Raw genomic sequence first — 22665 nt, 5'->3', positions numbered from 1 at the left:
TTTTGGTGCAATAAAACCTTTAAATCACAGTTCAGGCAAACTTCTGGAACAATCAGCAACTGAGCTCTGGTGCTTAAGTTGAAAGTCAGCGAATTAGCTGTGGGGTTCTCCTAAACTTTTCACATTACAAATCTGTCATTCATCTCTCTGACTGAAAAAACTCCAAATTTCATTCAATTACTAGTACCCAATAATACTTAACAAAATTAGAAAGGTGTCTCTTTTATTCTTTGTTGAAACCTGACAGAAAGTCCTTTAAAAACCAAAAAGATCTGACACAATCCAGCAATTTATCTTACCAGGTCAATGATAAACGTTAATGGTCAGAGCTGTATGCCTAAACACTTGATATTTACTCCACCAAAGACATTCTTAGTCAGAAGTCTGTTGCTTACACCTTAAATACGTAATACAAATTCAAAGCCTTGAAATTCACTGGGCTAGAACCTTTACCAATGAAGATTGTTACTGGGATTGGTGCAAAGTTCATTCTGGAGTAGATGCCCATGACTGTAGAATGATGGAAATCCTGCATGCAGAGGTGAACTGATACATAATTTCATGCATGAAAAAGAAGAACTTATTTTAAGACTCACTTGCACACTTTCAGTATCATTAGAAAAGAGCATAATTCCACTTGCCATTGAAAATGGAACTTATGACATTCTAAGCATAATGGCAAAACACTGTGTTGCTGTTTGAGATAGGGTGATGATTTGAATAGGGGATTTTAAAAGGTAAGTTGGGAAGCGAGAACAAAGGAATTTACTTGTGAAACTGCTGTGAATAGAGTTCCACTCTTCCATTAAATCTTTAACTGGGTTATAGTAGCATTTAAAGGCAGAAAAATTCAAGATCAACTATTAACATATAAATATAATCCAGCTCCTCACTGCAGTTACAAAACATCAGAGGGGTTCCTAACTCAAGCCTTTGCTTATTTTCTACTCTGCACCAAAGCAACTGTTCATGTAAAAGTGAGATGTTTCATGAACATTCTTTATCTCTTTGCAGCTGTAGCTATTCCTAAGCATGACCCTGAGAGCTTGAACAGACAACAAAGAATCTCACATCAGAGAGGCTCCCCTTTCTGAAAGCTGAGTGGAGCTTCTGTGGGCCAAGTGGCTTAATTCCAGCCTCCAAAGGTGAGTGTGGGGAGGGGGACAGGAGAAGGTCCCTTGTAAGGGCACAGTGGGGAGCAGGAGAGAAGCCTGGTTGACCTACAGTCCTTCCCTTCCTCGTGGCTAGGGCCAAATTACATTTTTAACCCCTTGTGTTGAACACAGGAACGGTGAGGTAGTTTCCTTGCAGGACAAGGATCTTCCACACACAACACTCCTCAGCACCATGCTGAACTATTTGATGCAGAGGTGATAACCTTTTGGTGCTGCCAAAAGCTGGGACACGCTTCCCTCATAGGGCATTCAGAGCTTTAGCTCCGGCACATTCTGGCACATTCCAGCTGGCTGAAAGCCAAGGGTTCTGCTAAGGCTGGTTGTCATGAGTCAAGGGAGCAAAACTCACACCTTGACTCTGCTGTGCCCTTTGCTGATGATCTGCCCACACGGAGGAAGGACAAGCTCTGCAAAGCCTTTCTGGTGTTTTCACACAGGACAGCAGACAAATAGAGCTGCACTTCTCAGCCTGCAGATACCTACTCTCCAGTCCTTCAGGAAGTACCTACTGGAGCTGGGATAAATCTACGACAACTTTCATTTTTGCCAGAAAAAGGGTGGAAGCTTTGAAAGGCACCACACCCTGATGAGGGGCTGCAAAGGTAAAATGAAATAACACCATCCTTTGCAGAGGCTTCTTTTAGGCACTAGACACAAACCCCAGTCTAAAGTTAGAACCTTATTAACTTTCATGGCATAGCTGTATTTGTAGGGATCTAGAAAATCTATTTTTGTTTATGTTTTCAAGTCTGTTTAATTAACTTGGTGAAGCTAACAAATAAAGAAACATTCTGCAGCTATTCTGAAAGTCTTCCCTTCACTTCCAAGATCCGTGGGTTCATGTCTTTCATAAATGTGAACTCATTCAAATCTTTTCATAATTTCCCCCACTTTTTTTTAATATATCCATTTCTTTCTCACAGGTGTCAGAATACAATGACAGTTTTGATCTTACTGAAGATAACTGTATATGGGTAGATTCTTTTTCTTGAAATGCAGACTGGGAGTGGATCCAGAGGTCAAGCAAGAAGGTTACATATATTTGAAAACCACTCTTAAAGAAAATCCCTTTGTGTGACTTCTAATATGCCTCTGGATGTTAGTCTTGAAATACCTAGCTTTGAATACTGCTCTCTGTATCACAATGTTCCAGTCTTAAGAAAACTGAAGTTCAAAGACAAGGGAAGACTAATAGAGTTGGGTTTGTAGCTGTGGAACAAGCACTTTCTTTGCCACATCAAAAGCTCTGATAAAAGCAGTCCAGTGATTCAGGATAAGAGCATATTATTTGATGTATTAATTTGACAGTGGGCTAGCATTAGTAAGAAGATCTCCTTTTTCACCCCCATTACAAGATTGCTTTTGTGCATTACAGAGGAGTTTAAAACACCCAAGATAGAGCTAATCAAAGTTCTAGTTTAAATGAAGGTCACGCGTGTCCTCTGAGGTCTGATTTTCACGTGCTTTTTTGAAACTTCTGGATTGCTAGGTAGTAAAACCTGCTGGAATTTTGTGAAGGCCACAAAAAATGAATCTGTGCTCTGTAGAATTCTGAAAATGCTGACTGTTTATTGCAACGTGTACGGATTCTGCAAGTTACCAAAACCAAGGATGCATGACTGAATGAAGATTTTCATATTCAGAGTGAATGCCACGATCCTTACTGTACTGAAACTATTTAATCTGGGTGAGGTGTGTGTGCAGATGATGCTACACTGGGACATGTAAGTATGGAAGACAAAACACTCTTAAGTTACGTGGCCTCTGATAAAGAACTTAAAATTGAATCTCTCTGACACAAAGTCAATGTTTCTTCCCTTCATTATACTACTCCTCACAGAGGCATGTATCTAAAGGGGGGCTGTAGTTCCTAAAAATGGGGAATGAATGGTGTGTGAGCATTTTCTTAACAGATGCTCCAAGAGAAGGAAGTACCAGCATCATGATCTCAAGAGAAAGGGGGTTAATAAAAACTCCTGCTTGTGACCATCAGTGCTGCTATCTCCACTTTTCCTCTCTGAAGAAGCAGCAGGTGGAGGTGGGGGATAGGATTTCATCAAAGTATTCTAGTTTTCTGGAAGATATCAAGTCAAAATGTAGGAAGAATGTACAGTTTTCCTCTTTTACATTATTGCTTCTGAGAACAGTAAAAAGCAGTGGTTTGTAGTTGTGGGTTTTTGAAGAGACAAAAAAAAAGTGAGATCCATAAAAGCAGCATATTCAGATGGAGAAAGACATTCTTCCAGGAGCCTGAGCTGGGCTGAACTCTGGCTTCAAATGATAACATCCATGAGGCAGTGGCAACATGATTCCTCTTTACGAGAGTAGTCCTGAACTCCTGCCAAAAATCCCTCTATATGCCACTTAGTGCTTCAAGACAAGAAGAATAATGACAGGTCTGTAAAATCTGCTGGAATTGACAGTTCTTATTGTTCTGAAAAGTTTTTGTGACGCACAGGAATTTTCAGATTAGCACTGCACAATGTTGAACAGAATGGGTGTCAAGTAAATCAACGGGCTTTTCACAATTCACAAGTCTTTGTTTTACTGCCGTTCCATTTTTATTCTGTGCTTGGTGTTGCTTTGTTGTCTGCACGTGCCATTGGAGATGTGAGTGTGTAAGCACTGAACAGGGAGCGAGAGCTTTCCATGGCATGGCGTTCCATGTAAGCCAAGGCTTAGCACAGAGAAACTTTTCCTAAAAAAGTGTGTGGTTTTTTCAGACACAAAAATAAGGAACTGTTTATATTTGTGTGGTTGGTCTTATTTGGAGATACAACTGTCTTCAGTTCATTTGGAGGTGAACATATTGAGCCACCTTTTTTTACACCTGTGTGTAAAAATGTGTGCCTACTCACTTGAATAATAGGGTGAAAACCCTATACAACTGAGGCCAAACTGAAGACTGGTGGCTCTAGCATCTGTTTATGTAGAACATGAATGACCATCTGGGGTTTTGTAACTGAAGGAGGGTTAAGATCCAGGGAAATAATGAAATATTCAAATTTAATATCTCTTGACACATATAAAGCTCAGATCAGAATTTCTGCTCTATGCTTCCAGTATAGACTGACATATGGGTAAGCAGACAAAGATAACCCATTAAGCTTAAAGCCCATAGAAACAAAATAAAAGCTGTGGAACGTCTATTCCACTTAAGTTTTCAATTTACCATCATTGAGGCAAATAGAAAGAAAAAAAAAACCTGCTGAAAATCTCACTCTTCCAAGAAAAATATAAGCATAAGACTGAAGATCAGATCAATGCCTGGTGGCATCTCGTGTAAGTCAATGGAGTTATGCCAATTTGGTCTGGCACCAAGCATTTTGGAAGACATATGAGCCCATCAAACCAAGTGTTTTCCAATGCAACCAATTAAAGCTACCCCAAGATAGCATTTTTTTTCGACTTCTGCATCCTCCCAACTGCTGCCAGCATACCACAGCTCTCACTGAAGCCTACTCACTCCTCTGTTGCTGGAACTCTTACAGCCTGGGAATTTGAAATGCCTCTCCCACATAGATCATCCCCAAGCACTAATGACAAGCAACAGTCCTCTGCACCATCAGGTCAAAAATCTAATGCAAGCATGGCTTTGACTGCAACACGAGTTTTTCCACCACTGTGGTTTGAAGCACTCAGACAGACTGATCCAGTGCTTAGCAGTTATAGGCTGTCTCCCTCCCTCTCTCCCTCCCCAGCCCCCTCCTTTTATCTGCTAATGCACAGGGATAGACAAGCAAAAAAATCCCTTCAAACAAGGTTATGGGAGAGAGAGGAATTCTATCACATACAGTATTTGCCTAACACTGGTGACTAAACTTGAGAGGTTTATGTTGTTTGAACTATATCCCTGGAGTGCTAACAAGAATTAAAATATTATCTTAAGAGTTGAGGTGACCTTAAAATACAATTTTCTCCTAGGCTTTCATATCAGCAATCAGAAAATAAAGCAGAAGGCAGTAGGTATGGAATTAAAAACCCTCAAAGGTGCAATTAAGCTTCATTTTGATGCATCCCAAAGGTGTTCAAAATGACCAGCCTAGAGCCAGGAGCAACCCATGCCCAGGTGTGGAAGGGTCCAAGCTTTCTCACAGATTTTTATGGAGTATCTTAGCCTAGATCAAAGCATCCACCTTCAAGACGGGGAGTGGGCACATCTCTTTGCCTAGACTGCTGTACGTAGTGGGATTTTCAGCTACACCAGTGCTAAGTAAATACAAATGAATGATACAAGACCCTGGGGAAGGTGACATAGCAGCAAAATACCTTCCTCATAAAAAAAAAAGTAAATCCATCCTTGTCACTTCCATCACTGCTGAACAAAAATGTCTTTCAATAAGAGCTAGCAGTTAGCTCCTTTTTGCATGTCATAAAAAAATGCTTTTTTTCTAAGCCCCGTGCCATAGGGTGCCTGGGGCCATCATTTCAATAAAAGGTGACCCAAGCACCCCTGGGAAACACAGGGAAGAATGAGTTGTATCTGTGTCTTCAGAAAAAACAATAACTGAAGCTTAATAAGGGGTCCCTCCTGCATATGTGATACATTGGGTTAAACACTCAAAACTGCACAGAGGAGCTTTACACACACCAACAGACACTCTCCTTGTAGTGATGCACTGAATTCTACGTTCTGGGTTGTTTGTGTGGTGGTGGTTTTGTTGTTTTTTTTTTTTTTTTTTTTTTTAATTGACCCATCAGTTCTTCAAAACACTGACAATTCTTTTTTTGGCATCAACTCCCAGGCAACGCTGATTGCTTTACCGGAGGGATAAGCTCCACGTACACACCTTCCTGCCACAACTTGCGAGGCAAAAGCAAAGCTGACCAGTAACACCATGCATAAAGAAATTGACAAAATCTAAAAATTTACACCCTCAGCCTGAGATTTCCAGGCAGCAATGTGATTTCTCAGCTTTTCCTAATACTGGGAAATGAAGCTGTGTGTTAAGTTCTAAAATGAACACAAAACACCAAAAACGGATTCCTAAAATGCAGCCAGCTTCATACGATGTTTGCACCTAGTTTGGTTACTATAAAATACTTGATCAGCTCAGGCACAGGGTGAAAATACAAGAAGTTTTCTTCCTAAATCTTTTTCTTCCCGTGTCTGCCATTTCTCCTATGTATTTTCACAAACCAGATGACTACGGTCTCTGAGAGGGTTAAGCAGAGACAACCATGAGCTCCATGCAGCAAAGCTCCCTGTCATGATAAAACATGAACAATGCTGAGCCGAATTAATGGCTGGTGTAACTGAAGTAACCCCAGAGGGTTGCAGAGGGACAGATTTGCACACACACTTCCCTCCCCTTTCTAAATATACTGTTTCTGCTTTACAGAATCAAAAGCAGAGTCCCAACAGGCAAAGGATCAACTTCTAACACATGCCCCACAATGGTGAAAAAGGAAACTCCACGCTTTTAGTGTACTCACAGGTTTCATAAACAAATAGGAAAGCTTTAGAATTAAAGGTATTTTTAAAAGCCTTCAAAGAAGAAGAAACCAATTTTGAAAAAACGAGAAAAGGCACATAAAGGGTAGGAAAAGCAATGACTTTTTTGTGCTGAACACAGTGATGAGCAACTCGTGTTTTCTTGGTTCAGGGTCTGAACCCCGGGGCTCGACAAGCCGTGGTAATAACATACCTGTTATTATTACACCAACACCACAAATACCGGCGACTTCATGTGGGCACCTCAGACTTTAGCGTCTGCAATACTCTGCTCCATGTGGTTCGCTTTCCTTTCCAAACACAGGGGTGATCTGAAATACCCCAAAGAATACAGCATCCTTCCATAGACTAACCTCAATCAGGCTAAAAAAACACCCAAGGCAAAGCAAACAGCTAACTAGTTTGTCCGATGCCCGGACCATTTGTAAGAACACATCTCGCTACACGTGAAACAAAACCGAGGAACCCTTCACGCTATTTACAGTTGTAACTAATTTGCTTTTGCCATCCCTCAGCACCATCAATTGCTCCATGCCCAGGCTGAAACAGCAGGATAAAGTACGCGGTTCTACTTACAGAGATCTCGTAGCTCCATCGTTCCCGATGACAAATTCACCTCCCACACGGCAGCGAGCGAATGACTTAATGCTGCCTTCGGCGGGCGGCACGGTGCGCACGGGCAGCGGCGGCGGGCGCTGGGCGGCGATGCTCTCGGCGGGGCTGCTCTCGGCGGGGCCCCGCTCCCGGCGCGGCCATGGGAGAGGCGCTGCCCGCGGCCGCGCACCTTCGCCCGCGCCGCGGGCTCCGCGCGTAGCTCCGCTTATGTGCCGGGCGCCCGGCGGGCTCCCATTGGCACGGGCGGGCGGCGGCAGCCAATGGCAGCCCACTCCCGCGGCAGGGAAACTCCTGCCCGCTGATTTAGCGTCTCGGGAGACCGTATTTCCGAGGAAGAGCGCCGCTGCCCTCGCATCCTGCCATCGCACGGTGGCGACGAATAGACCAGAGATCCCCGTCTCCGGGGCTCCCCCTCCCCGCCCGCTCGTTTTGTTCCAGAGCCAGGCGCTCACCCTGAGGAAGCGCCGATGGGGACCCGGCACCCGCGTCCACCTTGGCGGGGACCGCGGGGGAGAACGCCGGAGCTCCACAATTACTCGCTCCATCGCCATGGAAACAGCCTGGATGCAGCGGGCTGGATTTGTGTAGCACATCTGCTGCCAGGCTCATAATCAACTGCAATCTCATCTTTTATCCCTCTGCTCTCGCTGCTTATTTGATTGTGAGTTTGCTCTCTCTTTTCATACGTGCTGGGAAAGTACACTCAGACAGAGCTGTGTACATGTTGACTTTCTCCCTGTGCAAACACGCCATGACACACATATGTGTGTGCACAAACCCCATTCACTTGTATGCATGCATATGCTGAGGAGATGCACTCTCTGTGTTCCCAAACCACACAATCATAGAACAGTCAAAGATCGATCACCCAGTTCCAACCCCCCTGCAGGGATAGCTTTTGTGAGTGCTGGTTGCTTGAAGTCCCATCCAACCTGGCCTTGGGCACTGCCAGGGATGGGGCACACACGGCTTCTCTGGCAATCTGTCCCAGAGCCTCACTATCCTCACAGGAAAGAATTTCTCCCTAATACCTAATCTAAGCCAACTCCCTTTCACCTAAAGGCCATTACACTTTGTCCTGTCACTCCATGACCTTGTAAAAAGTCCCTCTCCAGCTAAGGAAAGTGCTCTAAGGTCTCCCTGGAGCAATTCCTTCTCCAGGATGAACAACCACAACTCTCCCAAGCCGGTTTTCATAGAAGAGCTCCAGCCCCCCGATCACATTCCCTCTTTTGGACTTGCTCCAACAAATAATACACCTTACTCACATTTCATGTTTAAGTAGCTGATCAGCAGAAGACAAGACTACTGTCAAAATACTGTACTTTGCTTTCCAGTACCATATATTGTATCTCTCCAAAACAAGGTGAAAATCTGAGACAGCTGCTAGGAATCCTCCAAAAATGCACCTGGCACCTACAGACAGTGACCTGAATCTTTATGCAACTAATTCTACACTGGGTATTTCCTGTCCTGTTCGGGGTCTGAGGAAACACACCACTAAGAAGTCTTTATGCCCAAAGGGTTGCTAGTCATTGATGAAAACTCTGTCCTGACCTCTGACAACATTAGGAAGGAGAAATCATTAGAAGAAAGGAAGCAACACTGGAGAGAGAGAAAAGACTCCTGAGCCAACAGTGCAGTAAGCAAAGGAACAGTTTGGCAGTTAAGGGAATTTTCTGGCTGCTCCTCAGACTTTCTCTGGGACAACTGAAAAATGATCTTTCATCCTTTCCATGTTTCTGTTACTGAAACATGAGGAGACATGTTACTGCAAAATGAGAAGAAAAATCAAGTTCATGCATTTATATTAAAAATATAACCTCAGATAAACCATGATACACTGACTTACTATTATTATGGTATTAAGAAAGAATTTCAGATGGAAATAAAATGAGGATACATTCGTTTTTCAGGAACCCTTACTTGCATTTGTTTGACCAGAAGAAGAAGAAGAAAAAAAATGAAAGCCCTTCTTAAAAAGCCTCAATATTTCTATATTGCACTAATAACAGCATTCCACTCCATTTGCCATGGTAAATAGAAGCATTTTAAAATGCACCATGACAGAGCCTTGCAGGTAGATTCATCTCCTTATACAATAAGGGCTGTAAAATTTCTTCTACCTGAGCCTAATCCAGAGTCCAGGAACGTCTTCCAAGCCTCAAGAGGAAGGCCATAAGAGAAAGCTACTCCAGGGATTTGGCTTTTCAGGGCATCTGCAAAGCAGTTATAAATTCTTGACATAGAAATGAGCTTCTGAGAGAACCGTATTTGTAGTGGTTGTGGATGCCATAAGGGCTCACTTCTGGCAATGCTGTACTTCCGGCTTTTCATTTGCCTTTGGAGCAGCACCATCACCATCCAGATTACTCTAAGCTTGCCAGCTTTTGCGGTCATTCTTCCACTTCTGAAGTATTAAACTGTGGAAAGTTATTCAGTGTGCATTTTAAAGGAATGAGGGCTAATTAAAAAGCCTCGATTTGCTGACAGAACTTGCTTCAGAAAAAAACAATCTGCCCAGTTCCATACCTCTCTCACTCCTCCTTCCACCTAAATCACACAGGGGAGAGGGTGGTCTGGGAGCGTGGAGCATGCTCTGTCATTTGTCTGTGAATGGTGAAACACTTCAGCAGTTCCAAGCTTATTTTTGCTAGCTGTTATTGTCACATCATAGACTGGAAGCATTGTCAATATGTAGAGCTTAAAACAGTCATGCAAACCAACAAGTTTAAATTCTATTGAATGACAAAAACCAAATGGTACATTCTTAGAAGGTCTCTGCAATTAATATTTTCTTAAGCTAATATTACATTGAAGAGGTTCCTGATGAAATAAATAGTTTCTTTCTGTTATGTGATGCAGAGGGTTCAAAATTCTTCATTAGGCTGTGCTTTGTTAAACAAAGCCCCACTGCAATCAAAAATAATGATTAGCCGTGCAACTTTGATGTATCTGGAGAAATTTTCCCTTGGCCCAGTTTCCAAAACTCCCATCTGCATTTCATATGCTCACAGGGACAAGATTGTGTCCCAGATTAGGGCAACCAGTCAAGAACTCAGAAGACCCATTTTTAAGGTCTTTTCTTTCATAGGAAAGGAGCAGAAGTGACAGAGATCTCTGCTTCTGACAACAGCAAGCTACTAGATTTAAGGTTATGAAATCTCACCTTTGTCGCTTTCTTTTCTCAGTAATCTCCCCTGCAAATTGCATTTTATTTTCCTCACAAGACTGTGTTATGAGAATAAAAACATTAAGAATTTCATTGCAATCTAAAGCAGGACAGAACACAGATACCTAAGAAAGCTTTTCAGAGAGATCAAAAATTCAAGGCTAGAAAAATCCAGGCATTTCAAAGCAGCATAATAAATAGGATTTGTGAAAAAATCTTCTAAGATAGCAGGATAAAATGATGCTGTTCAACTAAAAGGATAAAAGATTTCCAGGAAGGCTTCACACCAAAGCTGCTACTTGTCAATCTGACATCAGCTCCTGCCAGTATGCTGTCATGGGCTAAGACCTGTTTGTGTGTGGGAGTTGAGGAACAATCAGTGATGATATAATGCTTACTCATCCTTCTAGATTGTGGGTTTTTCTTTTTTTAGCCTAGATACCTAAAGGGGAATATGGTTAACCTGCTAATAGTTCCCCAGTCATAGACTTGGTGGTTGGCTCTCAGTGATTCCTCCTCCAGTGCCATAAATTATCTGTTAATTCTGAGTAAACTTTCAAGTCCTTTCAAAAGTCCATTTGCAGAAGCAGCTGATTTGCAAAAGGAACAGCTAGTCCTACTGATTTATTCTAGGAAGACCTACACATTTCCTTTTCACATCTGTATTCTTGAATTGTCAATTAGGACCTATCTGTAGATAATACAAACAAGTATTTCAGAGACTTCCAAGGCCATATTTCCCATTTAGTTTGGTTTTTCTCAAATCTTAGTATCAGAAAACCTCATAACTCATTTATCAGAAGGTCCCGATATTTTATTTCACATGAGCAGCTTTGAAGGTTTGGTTGGTTTTTTTTGGTTTTTTTTTTGTTTGTTTGTTGGTTTTTTTTTTGTGTGGTTTTTTTTGTGGTTTTTTTTGTTTTTTGTTTGTTTGTTTGTTTTTTAATTTTTTGTTGTTGTTGTTGTTGTTGTTGTTGTTTTGTTTTGTTTTTTTGGTACTGCTACTGCATCAAAAAGAAGTTTTTCCATAGTAACACATAAACACAAATTAAAATGAAAATGCTGGGCCAGAGCATAAAGAGACATCTATCTTTTCTGCCATTTAGGACAGCTTGACTACAAACCACAAAGCTTATCTGACTAGGAACACACAAGTGATATATAAGCTGCTGAAAACAGTCAGTAACACAGCTTTGCAGATCAGATTAGACATGACCTTCAGGGGTGATCTGCCACCATAGTACCCAGAAGGTCTATAGGAATTACAGAACCACAGAACCTTTAATTCTGCAAAGCATTTCCACCATCCAAGCACCAATGAGTGCTTTCAGTGTTCACTACCTCCCCCTGTGCTTTGACCAGGGGGAATATTCAAGTCTCTCCCTGCACCACTGGGCAGGGTGCCCGCATTCTGAGGATGCATACACTAGTTAAAAGACTTCAAGATACAAAGAATGTGCATTAAAAAAAATCTCCACTTGTCTTATACAAATGAAATCAGAGCTTTATAGAATTTCATACAGCAGTCCTGGACATACACAACAGATGACTGTCTAGGGGCGTTGAATTTGCAATTCTTCTTCATCTTCCCTGACAACTGAAGCTCTTCAGCTAAGCCAAAGACAGCCTACAAACAATCCTGAAACTGGCTACAGGAACTGACAGGAATATTTCTCAGTTTTCCTATTGCTAAATGATTACATGTAGTCTGAGCAGTGAAAGGAGACTTCCTAGTCTAGACAACATGACTGTAGGCTCCATTTGCACCTTCAACGTTAATTCCAAGAAGATCTAAAATGCCTTGTCTTTGATACAGAACCAAAGAAAAACCCCCAAAACCAACTAAACAAAAAGAAGAAAGGCACCGCAACTGCATATAAGAGACCTAGTCTGAAAAAGGAAGAAAGACAAAATGGGTTGCTTAGGGAAAGACTATTCTGTCACAGTGAACAAATTTGGAGTTTCACAGTTTTTGATATGTGCACAAAGAAAAAAAAATATTTCTAACCTTGACAGTGGGTACAGCAGACAAACAACCTCAAGTGATGTCTAGGTTTGGCGGCAGTGTCATATACAATCATAGTTTGTCTTTGGATAGCTATCATATTAAAAAAGCCCTTAAAATACACAAGCCCCTGCAGCTGTCTGCAACCTTTAAGTCTTGCCATTTCAAACATACATTGCAGTCATATAGCATGAGAGGGCACTGAAGAATTTCAAATCAATTATAATAAATCCAGACAGTAGACAGCAGAAGGTTTCACAGTACACATCATCGGCTTCAGGACTCCTCACAAAACACTCTTAAATACACAACTGCAAGAGGCTCAGAAATCACCTTGTGAGTTTGAAAATTTTCAGCACATGCAGACCATATCTGCCAAATCTATCACATATTCTTCATGCAGTGTTGGGGTTAGGATTTTCCCTGCTCCCTCCTTTGCCCACATTGTTCAAATGCATATCACAATCTTGTATCAAAATCCTTTGGAACATACTGAGAGCATTTTCAGTCATGTCATTGTAATCTCAGTTCTCTCAATCACTCTGTCTGGAGCACACATGGCCAGGACAGAACAATTTCACATCACTGCAGCATTTTACATCTTTAGCTGCTTCTCCAGCTCGTGCTTTGCACAAGCTGCCAAACAAGCAACAGCAGCCAGGTTTTCTCAATGCAAACAGTCTAAGACTTCCATTTAATGCTTGGTTTTCTGTAGGATGAGCACTGTGGAATGTACATTGCACTAACACTGTGGAAACAAATGATGCCCTGTAGGTGCGCATCTCTTACAGGCATGCATGCTTCCCCTCCATCTTATTCATTAGTGCACTGCAGTTTTCTTCTTCTGGGAGATGGTAGATAAATCTCTACTCAATCATATGAAATAGCAACAGAATGGTTTCCTTAGCTTTTCTGATCTTAACAAAACCATAGAGCAATAGGATGGACAAAATAAAGGTAAAAGTCACCTGTCTCAGTTATCTGAACTCAGTCTGATGTTGTCATGGTTCACTGTTTAAATAATGATGCATGACTTTTGTTTAAAATATGTTAATTACATAAATAGGTACTTAGGAACTACTTAAACAGAAGATTATTTACCCCCTTGACTAGAGAAACCCATGTGTCAGCACATCTGCTGCACAGGAAGATTAAATCTGTTCACACAAAACTCATGCTCTCCCTTGCTAATGGAGAAGAGATTAGTAGTGTGAGACCTGAAGCAGGGGCTTTGGGTTTTAGCCAACAGACCCTTAAGACTGTCACAGTGGATGATGCTAGCAAACATCTCTGGATTTCTAAAAACCCAGTATTTACTTGCCTAGGCATTCTGGAAAAAGAAATGGGATTTTTATTGAGAAGAGTTTTCTATGCGTGTGTTTTAATTTTAAAGGCTTCTGCTGTATGTTATTTAAGAGCAGCAATCACACTCCCAGCAGCCTTAAGAGGGAACTGAATTGCTGTGCACCTTTTAGGCCAGACAGACAATGCTAGTTGATGATGTTTAGAAAGAGTATATTGAAAAAAACCCAATAACAGAGTAATCTTTGCCTTGGCTCACCTTCCCAGCTGCTGCTGAAGGACCTCCAGACTATTATTTTAATAGCTGTTGATGAAGGCAAATCCATGTTTTTCACATCCCCTTAGGACTGCTTTTGCATCCCAAGCTTGCATGGAAGGATAAATGTTGGAAGGCTCCAGTGGTGCAGAAAGGGATTGCCAAGACTACAGCTAATGAGAAGAACAGGAAACATGAGTCCAGTTTCCAGGTCCAGCAAGCACACAACAAATTTTCCTGAGAAGAACGTGTTCTGTCTGCTTCCACCTCATGCAGGAATGAAAGTCAGATGAATGCTCACATAAGCCGAATGAACAGTTAGGGCTGTTTACCATGGAGCTATTGCAAATGTGCACTTAGCTTCAGCTAGAAAGGGCAATGTCCTCCATCCACACCCTCATAAGGTAATTCGGAGCACACAAAATGAGCTACTGATGCTTCTATTCTGTGTCAGCCTCTGGCAGCAGGCATCTGCTCCCAAGGATTTCAGTGTCTCCCTGAGCTGGGCTTTGCAAACATCCCCTCCCCAGAGACACTAACAGCCACGTTTTCAATCCGTGTACATGGAAATGTGCAGCCAAATATACATACCCCAAACACGTGTCCCATGCACAACAGAAGCGTGCCCACACACGCCCATCCACAGCCAAATGTAGTATAAATAACCTTGCTGTATAAATAGGCTTGCTTAAATGAAGTCTCTTGCTTAAATAGGGCTGGCATAAATACTCTTCTTTATGCTGCCTGTTTCATCTCACATTTAAGTCTGGAAAGTGGCAGCTTCGTTGGAATGACCGGAGAAACTCCACTCAAAGTCAATAGATAAAAAGGACAGGTGAGCTCAGCATTGTGACATCACTGATGAAGATTTCGTGAAAAGAATAAAAAGCAGGTAATTTCTTTTTTTGTGTGAATATCTCTGATGTCAAGATAGATAAACATTAGTAAGACAGGCAATAAGGTAAGTGCAAACATTCAGAGGAGATCCTCAAGCACTGAAACAGCAGCCCCCACCAAACTAAAGTTATATAAATATACCTTGTATTCTCAGTGTAAAAAAAGAGAGAGGAAAAAAAAAGGAAAAAAGTATCAGAAAAGGAAAAGTAACTTTTCCCTCTTTCTCAGCATCTTTGGAAGGACACCGATGGACAGAATATCAGTCCACACTCCTCACTGTGCTCACGTCTGTATTCATCAATATGGTGTTATGGACATTTTCTGTCTTATCCTTTTCAAAATATTTCAAGAAGTTGTTAAGATTGCTTTCTCTGAAGATGGGTAGGAAGGACCGGCTGTCAAAAAGGACTCTCTGAACCTCCCTGCAGCAACCCTGCTTAACATTCAGCCCACACACCAGGCCCGGCTCTATCAGTGTTCTGGCTCACTTTTTCAGGGCTGTTGCATCTGCTCAGAACTTCCTTCCTGCTAATGAGCCTCTCTCTAATTGATCTTCAGAGTACATATTTCCTCAGGCTCGATCATCCACGAGCTAAAGATGCTGTCAATACTGCTGCATGGCAATTGCCTGTGCAGAGACAAGTCCTGCCTTGTACTCCCTTCGCTGAACCCTCTGCTCTTTGCACATGATAGGTGGAATGATTTCTTCATCTCCCAAGTGAAGAGACAAATTTATAAAGGTCAAGCAATGCAGAGGCAGTTGCAACAGTGGGTGCAAACTCCAAGTTTTCCTCACTCTTCATTACCCAGCCTCTGAAACACAAACATATCTACAGTGCAAAGCCAGTAGTATTTCTACCTGTTACACTACTGCTTTGTTCAGGGTTGGAGCATTTTCATTCCATTAATGATTTCCTTTAAAAACATTTCAGAATTGGTTTAGAAAAAATAAAAATAGATGTTTAAAAAGATTTCAGTCTTCCTTAATCATGCAGGGATATATTTTCAAAGCAGTATGCCAGGAGTATTCCACGTGACTCCCATTCATGTTAAAATTAGAGTCACCAGAATAAACTCCATATGCTGCTTTGAAAAGGTATTGCAATGTGTCCAAGGAAAATTTTTGCAGCTTGATGCTGCTTGTACAATTTTTTGCCTGCTTTTTTCCTTTTGATTTATAAATAGATTTTTAAGATTTTTTTTAATAACACTTTGTACTATCTGCAAAAAAACAGAGAGAAGGGATTTGCTGGTTTTCTTGGTTTCTCTGCAGCCATTTTATTTTAAAATTATCAGTTTAATCGGGGTAGCTTTGCTTTGTAGGATGTGAAGCTTTTGGAAGCTTTTTTGTAACTCTTTTTTAAATACTGTCACTATTGAAAACCTTTCTACCCAAGCCACAGCCTGCAGTGAGGTCTGGCTGCCTTCCACACCTGAGCCGTTGTCCTGTCAAGTGATGCTCAACATTTCTGTGTTAGCCAGAAACTAATTTTCACATGTGGACAGCGGGGAACTTTTTTCCAGAGAGGCTGAGGCATAGTGTCTCCTTGGCAATAACAGCACTGCTGCTTTGTGTTGGAGCCTGGCACCACAAACATACAGGTTGCTGTATTCAAGGTCCTGTCTTACTTTCTGCCCTAGTTTGCCTTGGTGAGCATTGCCAATGCTCTGCTCACACACACACATACTGGTAAGTATTGGTTGATTATTAAATTGTCATTTATGACTGCAGTCTTTCTGGTCATTTCAAGAGAGAGGGGGGGAAAAAATTCTGGCAGCTCTGGTTCTCTCATAATTGCTCTCAAAATTTTACTGCATCTAACTGTGCATGAGAGATTGTGCACAAAAAGACAGTGTGAATGGCATCTCTTCAGTTTATCCTCATGCTTCTCATTACTGTCTCAAATTGCCACACATTTTAATTTCAGCCATTTACATCAAAAGTATGGCAAACACTGCCTCTAACCACTTCATTACTTTAACCTTTAAAGGATGTAAACAAAGGGTAAATATTTTGCTTAAAAGTAGAAGATGCTTCCACCACAGAGGAAAAAAAACCCCTCTCCTTGCTAACAGAACTGTGTATCAGGATATGAGAAAAGAAACAAGATACAGTTGTCCTGTCATCAAAGCACTGACAAGTGAGGTGTGGGCTAAGTTCCCATCTCTATCACTAACTTTTCAGGCAACACGCAGGAAGACATAATTTATACATTCTTATTATCCTACTAAAAATCACTTAACATCACCTTTCTGTTCTCCTTTTTTACCCTTTGTTTATTCTGTCAATTTAGATGGTGCTCTCCTTTGGTCATAAACCTGTGCTTTAAAGAAAGACCTGAAACTCCCTGGGATGGTTAAATGACAGCTTGCACCTGAAGCTAGAACCTGTAAGCAACGGAGCTTTAGCAAAAACAAAGGGTTTTTTTGTACAAGAAAAGCACTTATAAAAAAACCCCAAACCCCAACAGCCAGGCACAAAACAACAAGCATCCCCAAAACCAATCCACTAGTAGCCAAATATGGCTCTGCAACTTCTACACACATGGCCTGCTTTAAATACTAGGGTTCAAATGAGCTAATGGGTTACTGTGGTTAGAAAAGTTACCATGTCAGGTATGCTATAGTACAGCTAGTGGTAAACATGCAGTAAAACATACTTCTGTAAATGTTGGCAAGAAAATTTTGAAGAAATGCTTTCAACTTCACATTTCCAAAGGGGCTTGATTGCCCCTGAATAGTAACAGTTCATCTGTCAGAGGAAAGACAAGTTAAAACTGCTTTAAAGGGATCACCACAGTTAATGGGGAAAGCCTGACCTCTTAAAGTGGCTACGGAATCCATCACAAGGCTCTTTTACGCTTTATTTAACAGTAGGAAAAATTTATGAGTTTGGCTGATGCTCCATCTGAGTTTGTTTCAACGATGATTAATGATATGAATTACTATTTCTTGCTATTTGGATAAGATATCCCATTGCACGAGAAAGTATTTTTTACCCATAAAACTACAAAATAATTCAGGTTGCTAGGCAGTTCTAGGCATCAAGTCCTGCAGACACAGCAGAGCTAATTTCATACGTAGGTCCCTCAGGGCAACTCTGGGCAAGTTTTGTTTTTCTCCAAGGATAAAGATTTCATAATCTCTCTATGCAACTGGTTCGAGAGCTGCACCAGTATCAGTAGTCAGGAGTATTTTATCTTTACATCCTAACAGTTTCCTTCATTTCCTTAATTTTCTTCTTTCTCTGTGTACTTCTGAGAAGGGTGTGCATCTTCTCCTCATCCTCCTTGTTCAAACAATGGCAGAAGGTCTAACTGGATCCTCCTTGGATCCAGACTTTTCTGGGATGAACAAATCTGGTTCCTTCACACTCCCTTTGAACACCACATGCTCCATCCTCCTTAATCATCTTGGTAGCCTTTTGCTGGACTAGCTCCATTTCATCAGTTTCTCCTCATTTCTAGGGTACAAAACTGGACACAGTCTTCCAGCTACTACCTCGTAAGGGCCAAGGTGGGGGAAATAATCCCTTCCTCTGCCATGCTAGCTGTGCTTTAGCTAATGCAACCCAGCGTGCAGTTAGTCCACACTACACAAGGGTGCACTGGTGGTTCATGGCACTCATCAGCCCAGAGACCTTCCAACAAGCAATCACCTACAACTATACTTGTAAAACATGAAATTAGCCTTTCTGAGTCCTCAATTTGCTTTGCCAGTCACCCATCCTCAGCTTTTAGTATCAAAGAAAATATCTGCAGAAATGAATATCAAAACCCCGACCATCATAAAAATCAATACAAGATACTGAAGTGTTACTCTAGTACTAAAACCAAGAAGCGTAGAGAAAGAAATCAGAATCATCAAGCTCTTTCAACTTTTAATAACTAAGGCAAATTGAGCAGCTATGAAACATCCTGTTTTCTGGAGCTTAAAATCAGCAGGGCAATAAAACACCCTTAACCCATGCAAAGGTAAATAAGTTTTATGGAGATATTTTCTTTCTTTTTTGCTCAAATAGAACCACCAGTTTAAAGATTTTGCCTGGTACTTTAAAGTTTTTACACAGCAAAGGGCCATTTAGGCCATGTATATAACTGGATCCATTTTCAAGCTACACACATACAATACCTTTTACCCGAAGTTCATCTCCTAGATTGGTGGAGACAGTTCGTTTCTCTAAGTAAATTAAGCTTTGAAGTCCACTGTGTGCAGAATTGGGCTAGATAAAGAACTATCCTGTTCTCTGCCATCAGTATTAAAATGTTGTATTTATACTACTACTTCCGATGTAAGGCTTTTTTGTCCATATGGATCAATTTTTAGGAATAAGAAACACATGTGAGAGTGTAATTTTGACTTTACAATTTTAACAGTGGCCTTCAGATTCCTACCACTGCTGAAAATACGTAGCTGCCAGTAACAACCATCCTGGCTCCAAAAACTGGCTTCCAATAGTCTACGGCTTATGAAAGGGTCTTTTCTGATTCTCTTGACTGATGTTCAGATGTGGCTGCCCAAAGTAGTCAGCAGGTGTCCTCAGGTAGAAAGTGAGAAAAGCCATTAACACCCTCCTTAGGGCAGGTGGAAGTACTATGAGGCATGCCATTGTTCCAAGGGAAGAGGACAGGCAGAAAGAAAGTCTAGGGGAATAAATCCTGTTGGAGGTTGGAGCATTGAACACAGAGAGAAGCTAAAGGAAACTTCACTTAAAACAGAGAAATAAATTCAGTAAGATTGCTACATCCAGTCACTAGCTTAAAAGAAAATCACACATAGGCCTTAAAATGAAGAAGAAGTACCAGTTATATGACAATCAGATCAAAAAAGAAAATCACTGGAAGAAAACAACCCTCTAATAACTTCCAGATCCCTCGGGAATGCGACAGTCCTTCAACAATTTCCAGAACCCTAGCTTACATAAAAATGGGCTCTTGGAGGGAATCTTAAAATCTTGACAGCTATGAGATTACATTCTTTATCTCACATGTCTGATTTTACGAAAACAAGGATGTTTCATTTTTCCACTTGGAGACTTTAGAGATGTTATTTTCACTATGAAGGGCTGGTCAATTGCTTCTGCAGACGCTGACAATGTAGCAATGATATGATGAGGTCTGTGGTTTCCTTTGGCTCTTGGTTAAGTACAACAAAAAGTTCTAGGCAGCATTCAAGCAAAATGGATAGAACTGCAATTTTAAAGCTCTTGCTGCTGAGGTTCTCTTACCAGCAACACAACAAAGATCAGTCAGTTTCCCTGAGACAGAAAACTGATGCTTGAAATCTGAAGACAAGTTTTCAGAGAAAAAAGTTACCATAAAATTCAAAGCATGTGTGGAAGCTGTTTCTCCACATACTTTCACAGAAGTCTTTTAGAAGCAGACTTGACATTCTTGATGCAAGGAATGGTTCTTGAGCATTTCAGTTTCATGGCCGTGGCACAAATATCTTCAGCTGACCATGGCAAGTCTTTAATCATCTGCACAAATGTCTTTTTCAAGGGTTCTGATAATTGTTCCTTCACCTCTCCCTGTTGTTTGGGTTAATATACTTTCATGGTATCAAATCTGTCTCCATTCCTGTGCTCAGCTTTTAAGGTAATATTCCTAAGCTTTCATATGTATTACTGGGGGCCTTACTTATCATGACCAAAATCTAAAGGTAACTTGAGGAACTGGGATGGAACCTCCCAATAAATTACATTTTAGTCATCAGTAAATCCACAAGTTTTTTTGTATACTATTCAAATCCACAGAGGGGAAAGAGCAAAGAAAAAAGAGCTTTACCACTTTCAGAGGCACACACAACACTTTCCATCCAGCACCAAGCTATTTAGCTCTCTGTGAAAAAGTGGCAGAAACCAGGTTCACATGTCTAAGCTTCACCACCGTCCCAAATGACAACTGCCTCTGCTGTGGTCTCAGGGCCAAATACTCTGAGGGTCAAAACCTAACACTTCCTGCAGAAAGTACATGCTAAACCCTTCACCTCCTCCATTTTCCCTCTCATCCAGTGTCTGGGAACTTGAGGACAGTTCACATTAGCACACCAAGGCCCAGTTTAACCCGTGACCACCTGACAAGAGTAACCTACAGAGAGCCAGCAGAGGCAAGTACCTGTGTTGGCCCAGTGTGCATGGTGTGGATATGGATCGAGACAGCTGATGTGGGTAAAGGAGGGGAGGGGAGAGCCCATCTGCACCCACACACCACCCTCTCCTGTCCTCTCCTCCCACTCTGCCTTCCAGCAGCCCTCCCTCCCATCTGCCTCTATCACAGCCACCCTTAATTTACACTGGTGCATCGGGTAACAGGATCAGCTTGTCAGATGCTGGCCAGTTACCTCATGTGCTAAAAATAGAGACAGGCAGCAGCAGCGCCTGACTGGCACACGCCTCTTTAATGGTGACTGACATATTCCATCAAGACAATACACGAGATGGAAGCTGCAAACAATGAAGGACATTTGTATAAGGACGGACGAGACAAAAACAAATAACCATCCTGGCTTTGCTTACCAGACACATATGAAAGATTTCTGCTGCTCTTTTCAACCATGGTGCTATTTAGATTACAATTACTTAAAGCAAACCGACAATAATACAAGCTCTTCTGCTGCTCCAAGAGAGGCTATAAAAACCTCATTGTCAGCTGCATCATTCATCAGGATAACCTCATTTCAACTGAAACAAAATATCCAAGACACCACCTCTCCCCGCTCCCTTCCCTTTTTTATTTGCCTATAATAAGGTCTATAGTCTGGGGAGCGCTCAGGCTGAATTCTATGCATTGTGATTCACAAAGTGAAAATCTGGTATTATATGCCCACTGACATTCACATCAGCAGCAATTCATGCAGCAAAAACCCATATGCCATGCACCTCTGATTTAACTGTACTACAAAAACATATCCTAGAAAGAATAAATAAAAATACAGAGACAAGAGTGGTTCCTGGGATCTGATTATTTTCCACACTTTTAGACAGGAATGACAGGGGCAATATCACAAAATATGCTGTTTTGGTGACAGTTCCAGTTAGGTTATATCATTTCCCTTCATGACTAACACACTCTACATGCAACTGAGGCATTTTTTTTCCAGTGCAAAAGGTTTCTGTGGAGTAGAAAAAGAGCGGTTAGCACAGAAAACCTACACTCAGTGTTTCTCCTCTGGTTATCGGGTTTTCCACTCAATCATCCTTTTTGAAGGCTGAGAAAATTTATTGGTTTGATCAGCACCCACTGAGATGAAAATGAAGAGTGCTTTGAAAGTATGAAGTACCAGCAGCTTTAAAAATTATCATCTCTAGGGTGTTACACAGACCTGTATGTGTTCTACAGTAACACACAGACTGCACTAGAAATCTGGGGGATAAAATCCCCTCAGCCAGTGATGGCTAGATTTTCCACAAATAAAAGAATCCACTGCTGAAACCAACACAGTCTTTTATCACTAGGGAAAGCACAAGGCAAGCTGCTGGCCAAGGAATGGATTATACTAAAATACTCTTTTCTTTTAAACAAATTATAAGATGTTTTGTTGAGACATCCTTTCCTTTCCTTGATTTTTGGCTTGAAGAATCCCTCTCTGTTGGTGCACCCATCCTAGCACATAAACAGGCAGAAATCAAGCTTGAAAATGCTTTTCCTTTCAAGGCTATGCCCTCCATGAAATCATTGCTTATGTGATCACTGGAGAAGGATCGTTCATCTGTAACTAGATATGACCCTACTGTTAAAGACTTCCAAAGCCTTGTGGCAAAGACAGAAAATAGTAAAGATGCTATGT

General features: G+C 41.4%; 1 protein-coding gene across 7 annotated transcripts in view; it reads right to left on the bottom strand.

The window, feature by feature from the left end:
- The window catches only part of ELMO1 (engulfment and cell motility 1), a 304523-nt gene that overhangs the window by 75014 nt on the left and 206844 nt on the right, over nucleotides 1–22665 (bottom strand). The window contains exon 1 of one of the 7 annotated variants that reach the window (XM_063406523.1): nucleotides 7207–7335. The exons of the other annotated variants lie outside the window; for them this stretch is intronic. The gene's annotated coding sequence lies outside the window, so the exon portion shown is untranslated. Of the gene's footprint in view, nucleotides 1–7206; nucleotides 7336–22665 lie in introns of those variants that run through there. 7 annotated transcript variants of the gene reach the window in all.

This window comes from Prinia subflava, chromosome 1, assembly GCF_021018805.1.
Source record: "Prinia subflava isolate CZ2003 ecotype Zambia chromosome 1, Cam_Psub_1.2, whole genome shotgun sequence".
NCBI classification, from domain to species: domain Eukaryota; kingdom Metazoa; phylum Chordata; class Aves; order Passeriformes; family Cisticolidae; genus Prinia; species Prinia subflava.
This window is presented reverse-complemented; position numbering and strand designations above follow the sequence as displayed.